The sequence below is a fragment of the Panthera uncia genome, assembly GCF_023721935.1.
Source record: "Panthera uncia isolate 11264 chromosome B3 unlocalized genomic scaffold, Puncia_PCG_1.0 HiC_scaffold_1, whole genome shotgun sequence".
Taxonomy (NCBI): domain Eukaryota; kingdom Metazoa; phylum Chordata; class Mammalia; order Carnivora; family Felidae; genus Panthera; species Panthera uncia.
In genome coordinates, this window is record NW_026057582.1 from 64,427,643 (window position 1) to 64,453,660 (window position 26,018).

General features: G+C 36.2%; 1 protein-coding gene and 1 pseudogene across 3 annotated transcripts in view; one reads left to right on the plus strand and one right to left on the minus strand.

Moving 5' to 3' along the window:
• Nucleotides 1-26,018, minus strand: part of NUBPL (NUBP iron-sulfur cluster assembly factor, mitochondrial) — a 222,413-nt gene that overhangs the window by 61,735 nt on the left and 134,660 nt on the right. The gene's annotated exons all lie outside the window — the stretch shown is intronic.
• Nucleotides 4-814, plus strand: LOC125909592 (cell division cycle-associated protein 3-like; annotated as a pseudogene).

Genomic DNA, 26,018 nt, shown 5'->3' on the forward strand with positions numbered 1-26,018 from the left:
TGCCCCACTCCATTCCTGATTGAGATGGGCTCAGCCAGGAGCATCCCAGCCACTTCAGTGCAGCCTACACTGCACAAGCATCTGGCTAGAATGGCAGATCCTCAATCACTTAGTGCAGGCATCCTGTGCACTCCCATCCAGGTGCAAACCTCAGAGTTCAACCTACCCACAGAGGAGCAGCTGGAAGGTCCTATTCAGGCCCAGGACTCCGATCCCCACTCTCCTACCCATGGCATTGCATGGATACCTGTGAAGACGAGCAGTGGAGACCCCATAAGCCCAATGGTAAAACAGTTGAGTGAAATATGTGAGATGAAAGCCCACAAATCAAATCTTCCCCCAGAGCCTGTTATGACCCCAGAGGCACTTTCATCTGAGTTGGATGTGCCTCTGAGACAACTCACCCACTTATCTCAGATGACACTTTGAAGCCAGACTGAGCTCCCTTTCAAGCAGGTGTTTTCCAAGGAGGAAACAGGACAGTTCACAGAAAACTCTAGGGCCTGCCAGGAGTTAAACATACTCTTGAGGGGTATCTGAGGCTCTCTAGTCTTCAGGTTCTAAGCACAACAGATAGAAACCAAATGCTAAGATACTAGAGAGATCTCACCTCACCATCCTGCAAGATGACAACTCCCTCAGGATCCTGATACAAGATGGTAAGCAGCCTTCTCCCCTAAGTGAAAATGTTACAGAACTAAAGGAAGGGGGCATTGTGGGAATTGGACAACTTCTAAAAACTGGAGACTGAGCAGGTGAGCAAGGCCAGGACCATGACAAGGAAAATACGCATCTTCCCTTGGTAGGGAACTAGGTCCTGTGAGACTCTATCACTGGGTTCATCAGGGGCCTAGTGACATTCTGTGTTTCTCACCCTTTCTTTCCCTGGGAGACTGAGGAAAGGCTCAGTTTCTCTGACTCTTCCTAAACTAAGACAAATATGTAGGCATGTGTGTAACAAAAATTCATTTTAAAGGCAATTCTAAAAGAGAAGTTCCAAAAATAAAGCTACCAAAAGCAACATCCCTGGAATATTTTATGCTTTGTTCATCTCTATATAATTCCTTACAATCTCAAAGCTAGTGTTTTCCACATGACAAGCCACAATAAACCTGTATTGAATACAGAAATAAATGAAGAAATGAGAAAAAGAACAAACAGGCAAATCCACTTAGAACAAAATATGTTTTGGCAAAGAGCCAAATCTGAAGAAGGTCCCAGATTTGTACCATTTAATAGGAGATGGTGAAGAAGAGAAACAGATGATGGCATGTTTCTGGTGGAAAGGCCATGATCTGAGACTCCCATATACCACACATGGAGGATGACGAGAGGAACCATCTCAGCCATGGCCCAAATGAGCCCAATTCTGCAGTCAATATCGTGCTGTGGACGGAAAGCTTCCTAAGGACACAAGAAGGGAATCCACCAGTCTGCACCATATATGTAACTCTAACAAATATTAGGGTAAAAATTATTTTGTCAGTGAAACATATCACTTTATTCAATAACTATTATGAACAACTTTCTTAGCAGTTATTCTGAATGACAATACTTACTTGGAAATATATAGATATAGATATGTAGATATAGATATATTGTTTATATATGTATGTATATATATTATATATTTGTTTTTAAGAAATAGATTGTTTTGTATTCTAATAAAGAGAATATCTCATAATTTTACAGTCTCATTTCCTCTACTGCATTTATCTATAAAAGTATTTCCAAGTTTCCTTCTTGATGGAAGATATAGTTGTAAGTATTTCATTATTATTCACAAGATGAGAAATGTCTGCCAAATTTCCATATCACATATAAACACATAGCACAAAATTTAACCTCTACTTACGTAGATATGAAAAACAGCTCTTAGAAAAAATGTGACATTAATTATCCAAAATACAAATATTTTTAAATATATGCTAAGGAAAAATTGGACATTTTGTGAAATTTTTAAAATCTTTCTGAAGGTTTGCTACAAAGCTAATTCTGTTGCATATGAGCCTTTGAAAACATTAATAATGAAAATGCCAACTGAATTTTAAATACTTTCACTAGGCAATAAATGTATGTAATGTTGATATTCTAAAAGTAAAAGATTAATAATGTTCTTAGTGTTCAACAGCTTCATAAACATTTAATTGGTTCACTCAAAAAACATTTATTGAATGCCAATCATATTTGCCTTAGCAAAAATATTTGTCAGAAAAGTGCTGGAAATTTAAAAGTGAACAAGATAGTCAAGATCTTCCCACCATCCACATGTACTTTATACTCTAGTGGGTAGAATCAATAAACAAATAAATATAAAAGAAAATACGAATTCAGGATAAGTGCTCTGAGGAAAATAAAACTAGATGAGATGATTGTTACAGCTAGATGTTCTGGAGTGACATTAAAATGAGACCTGATCTCAGGGTCATGAGATCGAGCCCTACATTGGGCTCCATGCTGGGTGTGGAGCCTGCTTAGGAATTCACTCTCTCCCTCTCCCTCACCTTCTCCCCTCTGCTTGCTCTCTCCCTCAAATAAACAAACAAACCTAGAACTGAAAAATAATAAAAATGAAATGAGACCTGAATGCCAACAGAGGACAGACACTGTAGATCTAGGGGAAGAAGGTTCCTGATAGAACAACAAGTTCAAGGACCCCAAGGCAGGAATGAATTTGGGGTAACTGAGGAAAAGGAAAAAAACAAGTGTAATGTGAGAAAGGGTGAACACGCTTGATATGGGTTAAGTACAGTCAGATTGAGTAGACTCTGCTAAGATAAAAAGTTTGGACTATAGTCTAAGTGCAAAGGCTTTTTGTTTGGATTTACATTTAATTATAGGAAGTTTCAATGTGTATGAATGACGAGAACGGAGCAAAATGGATCCACATATATTTATCCACCAGTATCAATAATTATCATTTCATGACCAGTCTTGCTTAATTTGTATCTTTACTCATTCCACATCTACCCCTCAGAAATCTATCATTTCATTTATACACATATTAATATATGTCACTAAAAGATAAGGACTCTTCTTACAAATATAACTTCTATCAATATTACTATAATTACATCATTATTTTCTTTTTTAACTGATTTTTATTATTTTTTTTAATGTTTTATTTGTTTTTCAGAGAGAGAGAGAGACAGAGCATGAGCAGAGAAGGGGCAGAGAGAGCAGGAGACACAGAATCTGAATTAGGCTCCAGGCTCTGAGCTGTCAACACATAGCTGGACACAGGGATCCAACTTGTGAACTGCAAGATCATGACCTGAGCTGAAGTCAAATGTTTAACTGACTGAGCCACCCAGGTGCCCCTACATCATTATTTTCAATAATAACTTATTAAAATTACTAACTATCTAGGCAGTGTCCAAATTTCCCTGTGTATCAATTTTTTCTAAAGCTCACTGGTTCAAATCAAATCCAAATAAGGTCCAGATATTGCTTTAACAAGTTTCTTGGTCTTTTAATCTATAGATGATGATTCTTTCACTTTTTTTTCCTTACAATTTACTTGATGGGAAAAAAAACTGGGTTACTTATTCTACAGGGTTTTCTACACTCTGGATTTCTGATGGCATCCTCATAGTGTCACTTAACATGTTCCTCTGTCTCCTGTATTTTCTATTAACTGGTAGTTAGATCTGAATGTTTAACCAGATTCAGTTTCAATTTTCTAGCAAAACTACTCTATAGTTTACGTTATTTACTCCAATCAGGAGGCATATAATATGTTCTCTCTACATGCATATATTAACAGTAATAATTATTGCCTTAGATCTATTATATTACTTAATTAGGGCTTATAAAATATTGACACTACAATTGTATCATTCCTTCTTTATTTGTCAACTGAAATTCCTTAGTAAAGGAAAACTTCCTTCATCAACTATGTGCTTAATAGTGTAAGAAAAATAGGACAAGTACTTGATTCTCTTTATTTTCAAGTTTTTTAAATAATAAACTGGCTGCTTAGCATTCTGGTTATTTGTAAGCAAAGATGTTAAAGATCATTTTGAGTACTATCAGGAGAGTAGAGTGGTATATAAGAAAGCAAGAGTGAAAGTAGAAATACAACTTAAGAGTATTCTAAATAAATGAGGACAGGTTATACTAGGATGGTAGAGAAGATGAAGAGAAATAGACAAATTAAAGATATATTTGGAATATAAACTCCAGAGGACTTGTTGATAGGTTACATATACCTGGTAAAGGAAAGAAAAAAAATCAAGAATAAGTCCCAGAGTTTTGGCCTAAGCACCTTGGTTTATGAGAAACACTAAATAAAGAGTAGATTTAGGGGGAAAAACTCATCAGGTAATGACAGAAAATTAAATAAATATTAACAAAATCCTTATTACTGTTTTTTTTTTCTTTCTCCTGACTGAAGATAATTAAAAATTTCAGGAAACAGAAATAAAATACTCGTTATGGTATTTTTCAATAATAATGCTTTTTTTTCCTAGAATAAAAATAACACCAGATAAGATAAATTTCTACTTCTTTTCTTAGACAATTCATTTTCTCACCTTTCCTCCCATATATATTAACAAAGGATATGCTGGGTTAAAATTTTTAAGAAATATTGGGGCGCCTGGGTGGCTCAGTTGGTTAAGCATTTGACTTCGGCTCAGGTCATGGTCTCAAAGTTAGTGAGTTCGAGCCCTGCGTCGAGCTCTGTGCTGACAGCTTGGAGCCTGGAGCCTGCTTTGGATTCTGCATCTCTCTCTCTCTCTCTCTCTCTCTCTCTCTCTCTCTCTGCACCTCCCCTGCTCGTGCTCTGTTTCTCTCTCAAAAATAAATAAACATTAAAAAAATTTTAAGAGATATTAATAAATATTATTTTAACCCAGACTGACTAGCAATCTCTCCTATCAGCTAACAGACCACCAGAAATACAAGGGATACACAAACAGCCAGGATATAGAAATATAGAGAAACAGACCTCAAAAACATTAACCAATTAATTAGTATTAACCAATTAATCTTGGGGGAAGATGGGAACTCCAATTCATCTTTTAAAAGCTAATTTTCCATTCTCCCATTTCTAAGTGAGCATCAATAATTCAAATTATCTGGTTGCGTCCCTTGGGAAAATATGGAAGGCTTAAGACAGAAGGAAGAGCCTAACCACAACATAATATTAATGGTAAAAATGGTTAATATTACTTTCTGAATGACAGGATTTCTAAAGATACATTACCTAAATTTTCATGCTCAAAATGAATATCTGACTTGCCACAAATCATTTCTGCATATAAAAACTTTACAGGTACCTATTTTGATATTATACTTACAGAATGTCTGATTAACTGGTAAGATAAATATGACAAATTAATCGCTCCCACATAATGAATCATTCATGTATGTACTATACTTATGGGTAACAGCTAAACAAATGCTACTGATCTTCATTAGGTCTCATAACTATACTTATGTATAAATATAGCTACTTTAATAGTAACTGAGTTCCAGGATAGAATATACTTCTTTTAATATCAAATGATAGCTCTGGGTTACATTTCCCTACATCAACACTGCCCTTGTTAACTGGACTCTACTCAACTATTCAGAGTAAAAGAAACAGTTTTGTCAGGTAAAAAACAAACTACAAAGTAAGAAAATGAGATAAACACAAATATAATTCTAAAAATTACAAACACCTATCAAATACTTCAAAAATTAAATAGAGAGCTATCCTAAACCTATAGGAAACTGTTGAAAAGCAGTCTGAGTTCATTTGCAAATACTCTTATGTCTGAAGAATTAAAAAAAAAAAAGATTCCATAAGATCCCTAACATAATATATACATTAAAATATATAAAATTCTATTATCCTGTGTAGTTATAAAATATTTTGAATTTTGATAGAATTTTCTTTAAATACTACATTTTATCTTATTTTTTAAATGCTTTTCTTGACATTTATTTTAAAAGAAAGACAATTAACTGTTTTGTGCTTCTGTGTATTTTTACTGAGAATCATCATGAATGTTTTAATGCAAATCAGCTCCACCAAACATCTTCATAGATGACAAATTGTATTCTGAATATCAATTATTCAAAAATGCATAGTCAGAAGATTTCCAAACTGCTTGTTTAAACACAGAATGTACAAATATCAAATAAGATATTTATTAACATTCTCTGTAACACAAAATAGGCCCTTTATATTCATGTATATGACATAAGGCGGGCTGACTCTTACTTAGCCTTAAATTCTTCTGCTAATCTACATTTTCTATCTAAAAGAGCACATTTTTTCCCTCATTTCACTTTATTCTCACTGCCTTCCTCTACCCCTCAGTAAAATTTTCTTCCTTCTCGTTCTCCCTATCTAGATGCTACGCAATCCCCAAAATAAAGGACAGTAGTTTGTCTCTCCATCAATCTTCTAATATATTATCCTTAACCTGAATAAGGTGAGAAACAAGGTAATGGCCGAGCCTGACAATAGTAAAGCACATATTTTCATTCCCTTAACCTTTCTCATTGCTCTTTCTTTGACCTCCTCCCAAAAATACTCTGTCTTAAACTCAACTGTAAAATTTAGTGTAATATAGTTTCTAAGGAGTTGGTTAAAACATCACCCTCAATACTTCAAATGAGTTAGAGATATGGAGACCCAGAATTTCAAGGATTATCTGCTTCTGGGGAAAATTGTTCTCACTGTTTTCGGTTGATTAGTACCATGACAACAATGTATTACCAAGAGGTATATACTTTCCAAGCAAATCAGACATTTCCATCAACAAATTAGTATATTCACTCATCAGAAGTCCTTCAGAATCTTAAATTGCATAGTAAATTCAAAATTGAAACAAAAGAGCTGATAGAGGATATCACCATAACCTATATTTAGAGTCACATGCTTATAAGAGCCACATAAAACATCTAACATTAGTTAAAAATTAATACCTTTTTTCCCCACTTTATTCAGTATATTTTCACAATAGCTTACAATTTCCAAACACAGACCTTGAATTATGTCAATTATACTTTAAAGTAACACACTCTGGGGTGCCTGGGTGGCTCAGTCTGTTAAGGTCTTACTTTGGCTCAGGTCATGACTTCACAATTCTTGAGTTGGAGCCCCATGTCAAGCTCTGCGCTGACAGCGTGGAACCTGGACCCTGCTTCGGATTCTGCGTCTCCCTCTCTCTCTGCCCCTCCCCCCGTCATGCTCTGTCTCTTTCTCAAAAATAAACATAAAATTTTTTTTTAAATAATAAAGTAACAAATTCTATGGGGCACCTGGGTGGCTCCATCAGTTGACTGGCCAGCTTTGGCTCAGGTCACGATCTCGTGGTTGGTGAATTCGAGCCCCACATCAGGCTTGCTTCTGTCAGCCTGTGAGCACAGAGCCCACTTCAGATCCTCTGTCCCCCTCTTTCTACCCCTCCCCAACTTGTACTCTTCCAAAAATAAAAAAATAAAGTCACAAATTCTATATGACCCTTATAAAGACATTACCATATCAGTAAAATATGTGCAAATTAGATTTTAAGATAAGAAGGCATTCTATTCTGTATGCAGAAATTCTCAAGAATGTAGTCTTATTAAACTTAAGCTAATGGGGGGTGCCTGGGTGGCTCAGTTGATTAAGGTCCAACTCTTGATTTCGGCTCAGATCATGATCTCACAGTTCATGAATAGAGCCCTACATCAGGCTCCATACTGACAGTGCAGAGCCTGCTTGGGATTCTCTCTCTTTCTCTCTGTCCCTCCCCCACTTGCACACACACACACACACACTTTCTCTCTAAATAAATAAACTTTTAAGAAGTTGAGATAATGACTTTTCTTACTTTTCTTTCTCATACCTTTTCCCCCTTTTAAATGTCAAAGCAATGAAAGGAGGTTATCAAACACTGGAAGGTACTGGAGAAATCATGAAAATATGAAATTATGAAAATAAAAATTGAGCTTTGAATAAGATTAGGAACAAGGAATTGAGAACTGGTGCAGATATGTAGGCAAGTGTTGAAGGGGTAGGGGAAACTAGGAATTTTCGGGCATTCTCACTCTTGATACTCTGGACACCCTAAGGAATAGTATCACAGAGGCACTTGAGGAGTCTGGGTTCTTGCATTTGTTAACTACTGTGACACACCAAACAAGAGTTTCTACGTTCAGGAAATCTTATCCTTATTTCTATATGGACTCACAAAAAAATTCTTTCCAAGTTCCTTGAGGTGTTTTCTCTCTAAAATTTATAGGCCCAAGCAAAACAAAGACTTTGGATTAGAAAAGATTAGAAAAGAGCAGCACTGTGGGTGCCTGGCTGGCTCAGTCAGTGGAGCATGTGACTCTTGATCTCAGGAATGTGGGTGGGCTCGAACCCCACATTGGGCATAGAGATTACTTAAAATCTTAAAAAAAGTAAAAAAAAAAAAAAAAAAAAAAAAAAAAGAGCAGCATTAAGAGCCCAGATGAGAATGAGTACCATAGATACAAAATGGCAGCAATCTGGACAACATGTTTTTTCCTTCAGGTATATTCAGCAACTTGACCATGGAAGTGGAGAAAGTGAACTGCAATTCTGATGCAGGGATGGACAACTGAAAGACAAGGAGAAAATCATCTAAAGGGTGACAACAAACTTCAGGTCAGCAAAGAAGGAACTGATGAACTCAGAGAAAGTAAAGATGTCAAAATTTAAAGGTCTTCATGAGATTCAACAGAGAGCAAGGTCCATTAAGTAAGTAAGGGAATAAGAAAGCTGGAAGGGTAAACTCAAAGTAAAGCACTGAAATATAATATTTAAAGGTAGGAAAGTTCTAATTGTAACAAAAGACTATAGGGAAGGACTGCTGAAAGAGAATGGAGTCAAAATAAAATTTATAGAAGTTGAAATGAAAGAATTAAAAGAGATGACCCAGGATGATGGCATAAGTCAATGTGGAAAGATTATAAGCCAAATTCCAAAGCTCTTGATCAGTATGAGGACTCTGGTCTAAATCTTTGGTGGTAGTTACCATGTGGTCCAATGATATCATCTCGGAACTTGTTAAGAATGCAGAATATAAGGTAACATCCAAGACCTACTGAATCAGTTTTAATAAAAACTCCAGGTGATTTATAGACAGTCAAGTTTGAGATCTTTATAGATCTTAATAAATATATAGCTAACAGATAATAGGAAAGACACAGGTAGGAAGTGGATGATACCATGGCATGATCTTTGAAAGAGAAGTGGGATTTCTTTATTCAATGGTTAAAGAACATTGGTTTCATAATGCCAATAGAGAATTAGGCAAATCCTAACAATATTTCTGGAGTTTGAGAATTCAGAGTAAATAAGGATCCCACGTCTATTCTTTTAATATTTTGATATGGTTTTCTCATCCCCTTTCTCTACATTTCTCCAGACTTATCTTTTGTCTTGTGCTTGGTGTTTGTTGTTTGTTTTCATGATTTTATTTTGGTTGCCTCCAATTTCTTTTGTATAAATATGGCATATTTTAGAAACCAATTCAAAAAAGTATTCACATACACATATACACACACTCTTGTGCATCCCTTTCCCTAAACTAATTTACTAACTTATTATTTTCAAAAACTATGTATGTCTATCCAATCTTGTTAACTTATCAGCTCCATAGAAATATTCTTTGCCTAACCTCCAAATTTTTGAAAATGAACATAAATGACCACATATTATATAAGAGAATAGTCCTCTACTTTCTTCCTGAAATTTTACTTTATGAGACCAAGAATGGATATCTACACAACAAAACACAATTCTGAAGAATATCTATTCATAAATCACTACAAAAAAATCCAAAGAGAGAAACTGGAAAGCTCAATTCGAGACATTTCTTCACACAGGAAATAAAATACCTTACTCCTAACCAACTAATCAACTAACAAATGGTTTAAGTAGTACCAAAAATATTAAAATTTGAAGGTAATTTCTCTCCTCAGACATTAGGTAACACACTCTTGCCTTGGACTGTCCAGATTATCATTACCTTCTTGGCAGAAAGAAAATACATAGAGAGATATTTAAATCTATTCCTCAAAGTACCTGGGAGCATACCAAATAACATAATATAAAGTAAAAAACAGGACGGGGAATACAAGGAACTGCTGAGGGCCCATCCTAATCATCTGAATCTGAGAATCAAACTCACAAAATTTAGTCTATAAGAAAGCAAAGGTCACATGACAAAATCATTTATCACACCTCTATAAGGTTGTAGCATCTGATGAAAAAAACTGTAACTGGTCATCTCTTAGCTCTCTAAATAATTTGATTTTCAATTTAATTTTTTCCTGAGTAACAGCTCCCAACGCTTTTGTGATATACACAGCCTGTAGGTAAAACAAATCACAGTAATGTATGTGAAACTAACCATATCAAATACCTTGTTCAGAATATGTGAGTTATGACATAAGTAGTGACAGTTACTTTTAAAGTTGGTACTGAAAACATAAAAGCACTCAAAATCTCAAGTGCTGTATTTAAATATAAAGGTAATCATGCAAAATGATAGGCCAGCAGTGAACCCTGTTATTTAAGTAAAAAGTGAGAAAAATGAAAATGAAAAATGAAAAATCAAGACCAATTTCAAAGAAAAAATAAATAAATGAAACAAAAAAGTCAGAAATGGAAGGTTATGGGTTAAAACTGCACATACTCTTTTCTAGAAAGAAAAAAGAAGTAATTTAACTATTAAGTTCAACTAGCATGACCAGAAAATTTTAATTATTATAGTCCTCAACATATCCTAATAAAAAGATATAAAAGTAGGATGCTCATGGAGATTACTGTCAAATATTAGGGTAGTGATAACACATATGGTCACTTGATTTACAACTGAGGTGCCACTATAATTATTGGAACAACTAGATATTCATATGAAAATATAATTAACCTTTACCCTTATTTCACACCATTTTAAACATTAATTTGAGAGGAATCCTAGGCCTAAATGTGAAAGCTGAAATCAAGCTTCTACAAGAAAATACAGGGGAATATTTTTGTGAGTAGGCTAGGAAAGATTTCTTAAATAATGCACATAAATCTACATGAAAAAAAATTGATAAACTAAACTTTATCAAAACATTTTATATCAAAAGTCACCACTAAAAAAGTAAAGATACAAGCCACAGATTGAGAAGATAATTGCAATACATCTGAAAAGGGATCATGCAAAACATATAATGAATTCCTATAAATAAGAAAAAAAAATTTTTAAAGACAGAAAACACGAATAGACACTTCATAAAAAAAGAGATCCAAAGAGCCAATAAGCATTATTCAATGGGAAAATGAGTATTAAAACCACAGTGAGATACCACAACATACCCAGCAGAAGTGCAAAGACAGAGTAGTATTAATACAGCTCCCCTATATTAATGGTTGGAGATTAAGTTGGAACAACCACTCTATAAAACTCCTTGGCAGAAAAAAACTAAAATTTAACATACATTCACTCCAGAATCCAGCAATCTCACTTCTAGAAATATACCAAAACTGAAATAATTCATCTGTATGCCATAAAGCATGCACAAGAATGTTTATAGCAGCATTACTCAAAATAGCCCCAAAGTATAAACATCCCAAACAGCAAAGAGAAAGGACATGTATGGAATACTATATAGCAACAAAAAAGAACAAAGAAACCAAGGGACAGAAATGGCAACAATGGAGGTCCTGGACTTCCCACCTCCCATAGACACACCAAGTGTATAGCAACACACAAAGCAATCTTAAGTGAAATCCAGAAAGCAGCTGGGCGATTCCTGTACATCAGGTGAATGAGAAATACCTACACAGCAAAAGGTAGAAAAGGCTGAGATACACTCTCACCATAAACTCTACCTACACCCCCCACCCAACAACACAGTGCCATGCAACTAAGAAAGAACTCCCAACTCCCAACTTCTCCCTGAAGAGCTAAGTGGACTTCACATCTAGCACCCAAGCTTTTGCAGTTGCTACTTAAGAATTGGGCCCTAGACTGCTTGACTCTGATAACCAGTGGAACTTGAATTCACGTGTCACACAGGGCCATAACAAAGAACCAGTCCAGTTCTTACGGGCAGGCACATGAGCACTTGCAGCAGCTTTCCCCCACTCCTGCCCCCAGGAGCGGTGTGGAGGGAAGAGGCAAAAACACCCATCTCCCGATCTTTCACTGGAAAGGGTCTGGCTGCATACTTTATAAGTTGCTGCCTCGGGTCCAGCTACTAATTAGCACAGATCTAGGGGCTGGCTGAGATCTTACTCAGAAAGAGAGAGAGCCAATGCGTACTTACCCTGACTTTTGCCTCTGCCTCAATTAACAGTAAAATCAAGTTGCCAGCACCTCTCTGGAAGGAGCTTCTAAAGATGCCCCAGCTTTTATGGCTGCCACGTAAGGGAGAGGATCTCAAACTACCTACTTCTGATAGCTAACAAGGCTTGCATTTCACAACTCTCACAGGGGTGCTCCTTATAGTGAATAAACAGTCTCAACAGGTTCAGAATTACCCCCACCATACTGTACAGCTATATGCACAGATGCAGCAAGGAGGGATGAAGCAGAAATGCCCATCTCTCAGCTTCTCCTTGGAAGGGGTTTAACTACATGCTTTCCCAGCTATTGCCTGAAGGTCTTGCTTCTAATCAGCCTCCATTCAGTACTGAGTGTGATCCTCTCCCCTGGGGGAGGGTCTTGGCACAACCTAAACAATTGGGAACCACTAAAAACAAAAATGGCAGTTTGGACAGTCACAAACATTTTAAATGAAACCAGGAGTTTAGGCCAGGGCTTACTGACAAGGTTCATCACCTACACAAGACCAATCTGTCAAAACTGGGAGATGTGGCCATTTTATCTAATGTGCAAAAACCAACAAAAAGAGTCAAAGAAAATGAAAAATGGGAATAACTTCCAAAGGAAAAAAAAAAACAAGACAAATCTCCAGAAAATGATCATAAAAAAACAAAGAAGTGATTCACCCAAAGATAATTAAAAAGAATGATCATAAAGATGCTCACAATGGTCAGGAGAGCAATGCATGAAAATACAAAGAATTTTATTTATTTATTTAACATAATTTGTTGTCAAATTGGCTTCCATACAACATGCAGTGCTAATCCCAACAAGTGCCCTCCTCAATGCCCATCACCCATCACCCACTTTCCCCTCTCCCCCACCCCCATCAACCCTCAGTTTGTTCTCTGTATTTAAGAGTCTCTTATGCTTTGCCTCCTTCCCTCTCTGTTTGTAACTTTTTCCACCTTCCCCTCCCCCATGGTATTCTGTTAACATTCTCAAGATCCACATATCAGTGAAAACATAAGATATATGTCTTTCTCTGACTGACTTATTTCACTTAGCGTAATACCCTCCAGTTCCATGCACGTTGCTGCAAATGGCATGATTTCACTGTTTCTCATTGCCAAGTAGAATTCTATTGTATATATAAACCACATCTTCTTTATCCATTCATCAGTTGATGGATATTTAGGCTCTTTCCATAATTTGGCTATTGTTGAAAGTGCTGCTATAAACACTGGGGTACATGTGCCCCTATGAATCAGCACTCCTGTATCTTTGGATAAATTCCTAGCAGTGCTATTGCTGGGTCATAGGGTAGATCTATTTTTAATTTTTTGAGGAACCTCCACACTGTTTTCCAGAGTGGCTGCACCAATTTGCATTCCCACCAACAGAGCAAGAGGGTTCCCATTTCTCCACATCCTTGCCAGCATATATAATCTCCTGATTTGTTCATTTTAGCCACTCTGACCAGAGTGAGGTGGTATCTCAGTGTGGTTTTGATTTGTATTTCCCTGATGAGGAGTGACATTGAGTATCTTTTCATGTTTCTGTTGGCCATCTGGATGTCGTCTTTGGAAAAGTGTCTATTCATGTCTTCTGCCCATTTCTTCACTGGATTCTTTGTTTTTCGGGTGTGGAGTTTGGTGAGTTCTTCATAGATTTTGGATACTAGCCCTTTATCCAGTATGTCATTTGCAAATATCTTTTCCCATTCCGTCGGCTGCCTTTTAGTTTTGTTGATTGTTTCCTTTGCAGTGCAGAAGCTTTTTATCTTGATGAGGTCCCAATAGTTCATTTTTGCTTCTAATTCCCTTGCCTTTGGAGATGTGTCGAGTAAGAAATTGCTGCGGCTGAGGTCAGAGAGGTTGTTTCCTGTTTCTCCCCTAGGGTTTTGATGGTTTCCTGTCTCACGTTAAGGTCCTTCATCCATTTTGAGTTTATTTTTGTGAATGGTGTAAGAAAGTGGTCTAATTTCATTCTTCTGCATGTTGCTGTCCAGTTTTCCCAGCACCATTTGTTAAAGAGACTGTCTTTTTTCCATTGGATACTGTTTCCTGCTTTGTCAAAGATTAGTTGGCCCTACATTTGTGGGTCCAATTCTGGAATCTCTATTCTATTCCATCGGTCTCTGTGTCTGTTTTTGTGCCAATACCATACCGTTTTGATGATTACAGCTTTGTAGTAGAGGCTAAAGTCTGGGATTGTGATGCCTCCTACTTTGGTTTTCTTCCTCAGTATCTCTTTGGCTATTCGGGGTCTTTTGTGGTTCCATACAAATTTTAGGATTGTTTGTTCTAGCTTTGCGAAGAAAGCAATTTTGATTGGGATTGCATTGAACGTGTAGATTGCTTTGGGTAGTACTGACATTTTAACAATATTTATTCTTCCAATCCATGAGCATGGAATGTTTTTCCATTTCTTTGTGTCTTCTTCAATTTCCTTCATAAGCTTTCTATAGTTTTCAGCATACAGATCTTTTACATCTTTGGTTAGGTTTATTCCTAGGTATTTTATGGTTCTTGATTTATTCCTTGGCATTTTATGGGATCAATTTCTTGACTTCTCTTTCTGTTGATTCATTATTGGTGTATAGAAATGCAACTGATATCTATACATTAATTTTGTACCCTATGACTTGTTGAATTCATGTATCAGTTCTAGCAGACCTTTGGTGGAGTCTTTTGGGGTTTTCCATGTAGAATATCATGTCATTTGAGAAAAGTGAAAGTTGACTTCTTCTTTGCCAATTTTGATGCCTTTGATTTCATTTTGTTGTCTGATTGCCAATGCTAGAATTTCCAACACTATGTTAAACAAGAGCAGTGAGAGTGGACATCCCTGTTGTGTTCCTCATATTAGGCGGAAAGCTCTCAGTTTTTCCCCATTGAGGATGGTATCAACTGTGGGCTTTTCAGAAATGGCTTTTATGATGTTTAAGTATGTTTCTTCTCTCCCAACATTCTTGAGGGTTTTTATTAAGAAAGGATGCTGTATTTTATCAAATGCTTTTACTGCACCAATTGACAGGATCATATGGTTCTTTTCTTTTATTAATGTGATGTATCACATTGATTGATTTGCAAATATTGAGCCAGCCCTGCAGCCAGGAATGAATCCCACTAGATCATGGTGAATAATTCTAGGAATTCGATTTGCTAGGATCTTGTTGAGAACTTTTGCATCCATATTCATCAGGTATATTGGCCTGCAGTTCCCTTTTTTGTTGGATCTCTGGTTTGGGAATCAAAGTAATACTGGCTTCATAGAATGAGTCTGGAAGTTTTCCTTCCATTTCTATTTTTTGGAACAGCTTGAGAAGGATAGATATTAACTCTGCTTTAATAGTCTGGTAGAATTCCACAGGAAAGCCATCTGGTCCTGGACTCTTCTTTGTTGGGAGATTTTTGATAACCAATTCAATTTCTTCACTAGTTATGGGTCTGTTCAAATTTTCTATTTCTTCCCTTTTGAGTTTTAGTAGTGTGTCGGTGTTTAGGAATTTGTCCATTCTCCAAGTTGTCCAGTGTTGGCATATAATTTTTCACAGTATTCCCTGATAATTGCTTGTATTTCTGAGGGGTTGGTTGTAATAAATCCATTTTCATTCATGATTTTATCTATTTGGGTCCTCTCTCTTTTCTTTTTGAGAAGTCTGGCTAGAGGTTTATCAATTTTGTTTATTTTTTTCAAAAAACCAACTCAGTTTCATTGATCTGTTCTACTGTTTTGTTTTTTTGTTTTGTTTTGTTGGGGTTTTTTGTTTTTTGTTTTGTCTTTGGATCCTATATTGTTTATTTCTTCTCTGATCTTTATTATTTCTCTTCTTCTGCTGGGCTTGGGGTGTCTTTGCCATTCTGCTTCTAGTTCCTTTAGGTGTGCTGTTAAATTTTGTATTTGGGATTTTTCTTATTTCTTGAGATAGACCTGGACTGCAATGTATTTTCCTCTTAGGACTGCCTTTGCTGCATCCCAAAGGGTTTGGATTGTTGTGTTTTCATTTTCATTTGTTTCCATATATTTTTTAATTTCTTCTCTAATTGCCTGGTTGACCCATTCATTCTTTAGTAGGATATTCTTTAACCTCCATATTTTTATAGGTTTTCCAGACTTTTTACTGTGGTTGACTTCAATTTTCAGAGCATTGTGATCTGAAAGTGTGCATGGGATGATCTCAATTCTTTTATATTTATTGAGGGTTGTTTTGTGACCCAGCATGTGGTCTATCTTGGAGAATGTTCCATGTGCACTTGAGAAGAAAGTATATTCTGCTGCTTTAGGAGGTAGAGTTCTAAATATATCTGTCAAGTCCATCTGGTCCAGTGTCATTCAGGGCCACTGTTTCTTTATTGATTTTCTGTCTAGATGATCTATCCACTGTTGTAAGTGGAGTATTCAAGTCCCCTGCATTTACCACATTCTTACCAATAAGATTGCTTATGTATGTGATTGTTTTATATATTTGGGGGCTCCCGAATTCGGTGCATAGAAATTTATAATTGTTAGCTCTTCCTGATGGATAGACCCTATAATTATTATATAATGCCCTTCTTCATCTCTTGTTACAGCCTTTAATTTAAAGTCTACGTTGTCTGATAGAAGCATGGCTACTCTAGCTTTCTTTTGACTTCAAACAGCATGATAGATAGTTCTCTATCCCCTCACTTTCAATCTGAAGATGTCCTCAGATCTAAACTGAGTCTCTTGTAGACAGCAAATAGATGGGTCTTGTTTTTCTTTTTTTTTTATCCATTCTGATACCCTATGTCTTTTGGTTGGAACACTTAGTCCATTTACATTCAGTGTTATTGAAAGATATGGGTTTAGAGTCACTGTGATGTCTGTAGGTTTCATGCTTGTAGTGATGTCTCTGGTACTTTGTGGTCCTTGCAACATTTCACTCACAAAGTCCCCCTTAGCATCTCTTGCAGGGCTGATTTAGTGGTGATTAATTCCTTCAGTTTTTGTTTGTTTGGGAAAACCTTAATCTCTCCTTCTATTCTGAATGACAGAGTTGTTGGATAAAGGATTCTGGGCTGCATATTTTTTCTGTTCAGCACATTGAAGATTTCCTGCCATTCCTTTCTGGCCTGCCAAGTTTCAGTAGATGGGTCTGCAACTACCACCATGTGTCTATCTTTGTAAGTTAGGGCCTGTTTATCCCTAGGTGCTTTCAGAACTCTCTCTTTATCCATGTATTTTGCCAGTTTCACTATAATATGTCATGCAGAAGATCGATTCTGATTACATCTGAAGGGAGTTCTCTGTGCCTCTTGGATTTCAATGTCTGTTTCCTTCCCCAGATCAGGGAAGTTCTCAGCTATGATTGGTTCAAGTACATCTTCAGCCCTTTTCTTTCTCTTCTTCTTCTGGAACTCCTATGATATGGATATTGTTCTGTTTCATTGAGTCACTTAGTTCTCTAATTCTCCCCTTGTGATCCTGGATTTTTTTTATCTTTTTCTCAGCTTCCTCTTTTTCCATAATTTTATCTTCTAATTCACCTATTCTCCCCTCTGCCTCTTCAATCCACACTGTGGCCGCCTCCATTTTATTTTGCATCTCATTTTTAGCATTTTTTAATTCATCATGACTATTTTTTAGTTCCCTCATCTCTACAGCAGTAGATTCTCTGCTGTCTTCTACGCTCTTTTCAAGCCCAGCAATTAATCTTATGACTATTATTCTAAATTCTTGTTCAGTTATATTGCCTATATCTGTTTTGATCAATTCTTTTCTGTCACTTCTTCCTGGAATTTCTTTTGAGGAGAATTCTTTCATTTCATCATTTTGGCTAGTTTTCTGTCCCTTATGAGTCTTAAAAGCTCATTATGTGCCCCGCACCTGCAAGCACTGCTATATTAAAGGGGGGTCATACACTGTCTAGGGCCTGGACCTTTAGGAGGTGTTTTTTGGAGAATGTTACTTGCTCTGTTGTTGTGACTCGGGTTATTTTATTTCCTTACTCGTAGGGATGTTTTGGACCCCCCATCAGGTGTGCTTTGACTTGTTCCTTTAAGTATCCCTGGAAAGGAAAACAAACAAACAAACAGGAAACAAAAGCATGCAAATACACAAACAAAAATCAAACAAATATACAAAAAAACCCAAAAACAATCCAAAAACAAAACCCCAGAAACACCAGCTACAAGTAAAGAATAACGTGGAGGCGGTGCTGATGGAAGAGCTCATACAAAGAGAGAAATGACAGGGGCAGGGAAAAAGAAAAAATAAACATTGACCAGGCAGAGAGATAAATGGCTTAGTCCAAAGAGAGAGAAAGGAAAATAAAGGAGGAGCCAGGGAAAAAGAAACAAAGATAAAGTTACCCAGACAGAGAAGCTATATGCTTTGATTAATCCAGAGAGAGAGAGAAAGGAAAGTAAAGAAGGAGGTGTAGAACATGTATCAAAAGAATGGATTAAATATGTCTGCTTAAACAAACCAACAACCAGAGTAACCAGCCTAGAGGAGGGAAGAGATAAGAAGGATAAAAGGAAGGAAGAATATATCTAAATAATAAGAATTGTCCGAGAATTAATCCAGGCAATGTGGCAGCAATGATCTGGAGGAGGGGGCCGTCTGTTCCTCAGCGTCTATCCTGCTCCAGTACACTGTTCCCAGTTTGGTGTAGGCAGTCCCACCTCCTCTGTGGACCCCATGGACCAATCCCTGAGGCCCCGCCTTGGTGGTGGTGGGGAGAAAAATGGCAAGCCCCAGTCTCTTCTCCATGACCTGGTGTCCCAAATAACTCCATTCAAGCCGTCCTCACTGTGCCACAGGCACAGACAAGGCAGTCTGTCTCGCTCCAATGACTCCCCAGCCCCTGCGCTTGGCTGGGATTCAAACTCCCACTCAGTGCGGAACTGGGGAAGCACCTCTCCATGCCGCCTGATGTGTGGTCCCAGCGGGTTTTGTCCTATCCCGTAGCACTTCAGGGAGAGGATTGCTTTCTCCTACTGCGGACTGCACCCCTGACCTAGCCACCCAGCTGGAGGGTGGCTAGCTACCCCCCCAGCCTAGGTGCACGAACCAGGAAGCCAGCCCCAGTCCGGAGAAAGCCCCACAGTTAGAGATGGGATCCCTCTCTGTCCTGTTCCAAGGTTTTTCTCTTGTCCAGATTCAGTCCTATGCTTCCCCAGCCTCTCTTTCCCTTCCCTTTGTCTCTATGCAGAAGGGGATCCCTCCACTCGGTGCCTATGTGGCCCACTTTATCTCCCTCAGTTCGCAATCACCCACATATGGCCCATCAGGTTGTCCGGGTGTCTCTCTGGTAGACTCAGTATTTTTTCTCCCAGACTCTTGGGTGCAAAGTCCTTTGGCTTCAACCCTTCTTTATTTGAGAGATGCAGGAAGTACGGATCCCCCTACTTCTCCACCAGGTTGGGCCCTCCTCAAGAATTTTAAAAAAGAGATAGAAAATATCAAAAAGTACTAAACACAAGTCACAGACCTGTACAATACAATAACTGAACTAAAAAACTTAATACATGGTTTCAACAGAAGACTAAATCAAATTTGAAGAAAGGACAGTAGAATTCATTCAATCAGAGGGGCAAAAAGAAAAAAGAATGAAAAAATAAAGACAGGTTAAGTGACTTATAAGATACCATAAAATGGCCGATATATGCATTATAGGGATTCCAGGAAAAGAGAGGGAATGAGGCAGAAAGCTTATTCAAAGAAATAATGGCTGAAACTTCCCTAACCTGGAAAAATAGACATTCAGATCCAGGAACCTCAAAGAGTACCAAATAAGAATCCAAAGAGACCCAGACCAAAGTATTATGATTAATTTGTCAAAAGTTAAAGAGAGAAGCTTAAAGGCATCTAAAGAAAAGTAACTTATTACATACAAGGGAACCCCCAGGAGACTACTAAATATTTCAGACAAAACTTTATTGCCCAGAAAGGAGAGGGATGATATATTCAAAGTAGTAAAGAAATAAAATGCTGAGCAAGAATACGCTATCTGGCAAAGTTGTCCTTCAGATATGAAATAGTTTTTCAGACGAACAAAAGCTGAAGGAGTTTATCACTACTAGATCAGCCTTATAATATATTATAAGGGAGCTCTTCAAGCTGAAACAAAAATATGATTAATAACATGAAAAAATATAAAAGTATAAATTTCACTCATAAAAGTAAATATATAGTTAAATACAGACTACTCTAACATCATGATAGTGGTGGGTAAATCACTTATAGCTCTAGTATAAAAGTTAAGCCATGAAAGAATTGAAAAGTAACTATAACAACAACAACCTGCTAATGGATACACAATAAAAAATGTAAATTGTGACATCAAAAACATAAAAAGTGGGGGAGGATGTAAGAACATACAACTTTTGGACATATTCAAAGTTAAGTTGTTATCTGCTTAAAATAAAATTATAACATACAGGCACCTGGGTCGCACAGTCAGTTAAGTGCTCAACTCTTGATTTTGGCTCTGTCCATGATCTCATGATTCATAAGTTTGAGCCCCTCATCAGGCTCTGAGCTGACAGTGTGGAGCCTGCTTGCTCTCTCTCTCTCTCTCTCTCTCTCTGCCCTTCTCCACTCATGCACATGCACATGCACACGCATTCTCTCTTTCAAGGTAAATAAAAATTAAAATAAAATTATAACATTTTTTTATGTAAACCTCATGGTAGCCACAAAGCAAAACCTAAATACACAAAGGTAAGAAAGGAATCTAAGAATAACATTATAATCATCGAATCACAAAGGAAGAGAGCAAGAGAAGAGATAAAGGAATTACAAAACAGTCAGCAAACAATTAACAAAATGACAATATGTACACATCTATCAATAATTAGTTAAATGTAAATGGGCTAAATTCTCCAATCAAAAGACAAAGAATAATTGAATAGATTAAAAAACAAGACCCAACTATATGTTGCTGACAAGAGACTCACTTTAGCTTTCAGGACATGCAAAGACAGAGACAAGCAATGAGGAAGTGCAAACAGAAACCAGAAGAAAGCAGTGGTAGGTATATTTACATCAGACAAGAGAAACTTTAACCCAAAAAACCATAACAAAAGGTATAATGACAGATGGTCATTATACAATGATAAAGGGGTCAATTCATCAAGGTTGTAACAACTGTAAATATTCACACATCCAACAATGAAACAGCTAAATATATAAATCAAATATTAACAGATCTAAGGAGAGAAATAGCAATACAATACTAAAAAAAAATCAATATCTCACTTTCAACAATGGATAGACAGAAGATGTTAAGGAAACACTGGACTTAACCTACACATTAAACCCAATAAACCCGATATATACAAAATATACTACCTAAGAGCAGTAGAATACACTTTTTACTCTAGACTACATGGAACATTCTCCAGAACAAATCCTATGTTAGAGCACCAAACAAGTCTTCATAAACTTACAAAGACTGACATCATATCAAGTATCTTTTCCAACCCCTATGGAATGAAATTACAAATCAGTTATAAAAGGAAAACTGGAAAATTCACAAATACATGGAAAATAAACAATGTGATACTGAACCAATGGGTCAAAGAAATTAAAAGGGAACATAAAAATGTTTTGAAAAAAAAAATGAAAATGGAAACAAACATACCAAAACTGATGGGGTCAGGAAAAGCAGTTCAAAGAGGGAAATTTATAGTAACAAAAGATTAAATTAAGAAAAAAGAAAGTTTTCAAACAACCTAACTTTACATCTCAAGAAATTATAAAAAGAAGGAAAATCAAAGCCCGAAGATACTAGAAAGAAATAACAAGTATCAGAGCAGAAATAAATGAAATAGAGACTATAAAGACAAGAGAAAAGATTAATGAAACTAGGAGCTAGTTGTTTGAACAGATAAATAGAACTGGCTAAGAAAAAAAGAAAGGACTCAAACAAAATCAGAAATGAAGGAGACATTACAACTGATAACACAAATATAATAAGGATTGTAAGAAACTACCATGAATAATTATATACCAATTAGATAAACTAGAAGAAATGAATAAATTCTTAGAAACATACCAAGATTGAATCATGAAGAAAATAAAAATCTGAGCAGACCAATTATTAATAAGAAGATTGAATCAGTAATCAAACTTCTCCCAACAAAGAAAAGTCCAGGACTAGATGGTTTCACTGGTGATGTCTACCAACATTTAACAAAGTTATTACCAATACTTCTCAAACTCCTCCAAAAAATAAAAGATGAGGAAATAATTCCAAAATTATCTAAACTTATCATGATACCAAAACCAGACAAAGACATGACAAAAAAAGAAAATTAAAAGCAAATATCCCTAATGAATGTAGATGCAAAACAAAATATTAGCAAACTAAATTCAACAGTATATTAAAAGTATCATGCACAATGATCAAGTGAGATTTACTCTTAGGATGCAAGGATGATTCAAGATGCAAACCAATCAATTTGATACACCACATTAATAAAATGAAGGATAAAAATCATGATCATCTTAAGAGATGCAAAAAAAAAAGGATTTAACAAATGTCAACATCAATTCATGGTAAAAATTTTCAATGAACAAGATATAGAAGAAACATACCAGAACATAATATAGACCACAGCATATAAGCCCACAGGTAACATTATACTCAACAGCAAAAAGTTGAAACTTTTCCACTAAGATAAGGAATGAGGCAAAAATGCCCATTCCTGTCACTTTTATTCAATATAGTACTGGAAGACCTAGAAAGAGCAATTAGAAAAGAAAAAAAAAAAAAAAAGGCAGCCAATTTGGTAAGGAAGAAGTAAAACTGTCTTTTTGCAGATGACATGATGTCACATATAGAAAACCCTGCAGATTCCACCAAAAACCGTAAGAACCAATATATGAATTAAATAAAGTTACAGAATACAAAATCAATATACAAAAAAATCAGTTGCGTATCTACACATGAACAACAAACTATTAGAAAGAAACATTAAGAAAACAGTTCCCTTTACAACAGCACCAAAAACTAAGAACAATAAAATACTTAGGAATAAATTTAACCAAGTAGGTAAAGAACTGCATAATAAAAACTTTAAAATTTTTTTCATGTTTTTAATTTTTTTATTATCGAAGTATAATTCACATACAATGTTATATTCGTTTTAGGTGTACAACATATTGATTCAATAATTCTATACCTTACTCAATGCTCACTGCAATTATTTATAGTCACCGTACATTATTACAATACTATTGACTATATTCCCTATGCTATACATTTCATCCTCAAGACTTTTAAATTTATTTTATAACTGGAAGTTTGTACCTATTAATCCCCTTTATTTATTTTGCCTATCCTCCTACCCATCTCTCCTCTGACAACCACCAGTTTGTTCTCTGTATTTATGAGTGTTTGGTTGTTTGTGTGTTGTTTTTTAGATTTTAGATTTAAGTCAAATTATATGGTATCTGTCATTCTCTGCCTGACTTATTTCACTTAGAATAATACCCTCTAAGTCCATCCATGTTTGTCATAATTAGCAAGATTTCATGCCATACTGCTCATATTTGCTCAAGATATTGCTTTCATATCCTGGCTATTGTAAATAATGCTACACTAAACATGAATATGCATGTATCTTTCAAATTAATGTTTTACTTTCTTTGGATAAATACCCCATAGTGGAATTACTGAATACTATGGCATTTCTATTTTTCATTTTTGAGGAAATTCATACTGTTTTCTACAGTGGATCACCAATTTATATTCCCACCAACAGTGAAAAAGCATTCCCTTTTCTCCACATTGTTGCCAACACTTGTTATTTCTCATTTGTTTTTTGTTTCTGTGTGTGTGTGGTTTGTTTTGTTTTGTTTTGTTTTTTCTAAGAGAGAAAACACAAGTAGGGGAGAAAGAGAGAGAAGGGGAAGAGAATCTCAAGCAGGTTCCACACCAAGCATGGAGCCCATCTCAGGACTCCCATCTCACAAGCCTGAGATCATGACCTGAGCTGAAATCAAGAGGTGGACACTTAACCAACTGAGCCACCCAGACACCCCTGTACACTTTAAATATATACAATTCTATTTGTCATTTAATGAAAAATGAACATACATGTATGTATGTAGAAATAAATATCAATCAGTCAATCATATACTAGTTACCTCTGAAGTAAGCACTGACTGGGAAGGCACAAGAGGGAAGGCCCTGGATATTAAAAGTGTTCTAGATCTTGATTTGGGTAGCAGTTATGCAGGTGTGTATAATACATAAAGACCAGTGCACCTTACACACTTCACTATTAAATAGTTTTAAAATGATAATTTTAAAGTTAGGTTGGTGGAAAAGGGCAAAAACAAGTGTTAAAAAAATCCGAAGGGAAGCACCTGGGTGCTCAGTTCAGCATCTGACCTCGGCTCAGGTCATGATCTCATAGTTCATGGGTTCGAGCCCCATGTTGGGCTCTATGCCGAGAGCTTAGAGTCTGGAGCCTGCCAAGGATTCTGTATCTCCTTCTCTCTCTGCTCCTCCCCTACTCACACTCTGCCTCTCTCTCTCAAAAGTAAAATAAATATTAAAAAAATTTTTTTTAATCTGAAGGGAAAAGCAACATCACAAACAGCTGCCACTTTTCAGAAGGAATATAGCTTTGTACATGCATATATATATTTAAAAACCTTCCTGCAATACACAGAAAATATTTTTCATATAAATACTTATAAATGGGGAAGGTAAACAAAAACAATGAATTTCTAACAATGGGGAAAAGGGGGGAAGATTTGAGTTATATATACTCACTCTGAAATATACAGCTATTGTAATGGTGTTACCATTTATTATTGAGAGGAGGTTTTATGTGCCACTACAGTGGTTTGTAGAGCAGGCTTCAGATATTCATCACACAAATGAAATATAAATAAGTGATGTTCTTTGTCTGACTGTCCAAGATTATGAATGTATATCTACCCTGATTTTTAAAATCAGAAAAGCAGTTATGCTTCTCAGTTAAAAGAATTAGTAAGAGACATCTAAATGACAGTCACAGAATAGAGAGGTACTGTTCTCCCAGAGTCTTCTGCTATTTGAACCATATATTCAAATGTTTTTAGTCTCTGGGTCAGATACCAGTTGTGAAAACAAACAAAGTAGAAGTGACAGTACATAATCCATAATATCCCTATGGCTTGAAATAGCGGCCTTTGCCTAATATATATTCATTTGCATGGAAAGCTACTAGCTCTACAAAAATAACAAAATGACACGAAGAAATTGACCTGAGTAGTAGTTCTAAACCAGGTACAATTTTGACCTCATCACCGCTGCAAGACATTGGTAATGTCTAGAGAAAATTTTAATTATCACAAATGGGGCTGCTATGGACATTTAATGGATGTTAAGTCAGATATTCTACTAAATATCTTCCAGTGCCCAAGATGGCACCCTTCTCCTCCCAACAAAAAATTATCCAGTCTAAAATGTCAATAGTGAAGTTGAGAAACTTGAACCAAGTGTTGGCTGGCAGAGACCATAAAATTTTATGTCATCAGATCATCCCTGACTTGTCTTCTTAACTATAATCTGGAAGTCAATGGCCAGATCTAGAAAGACAAGACAGCATTCACAGAAGATGGGAAGCTACCAGAAACCCTGAGTATGTAGAAAACCATTATCTGGAACCTTATCTGTGACTGAGGTACACAATATTTCCTGCTGCAACATTTCATATCCCTTATTATAAAAAATATGCAATATCTATTTAAAAGTGGTAGCCAAGGCAATAGCCA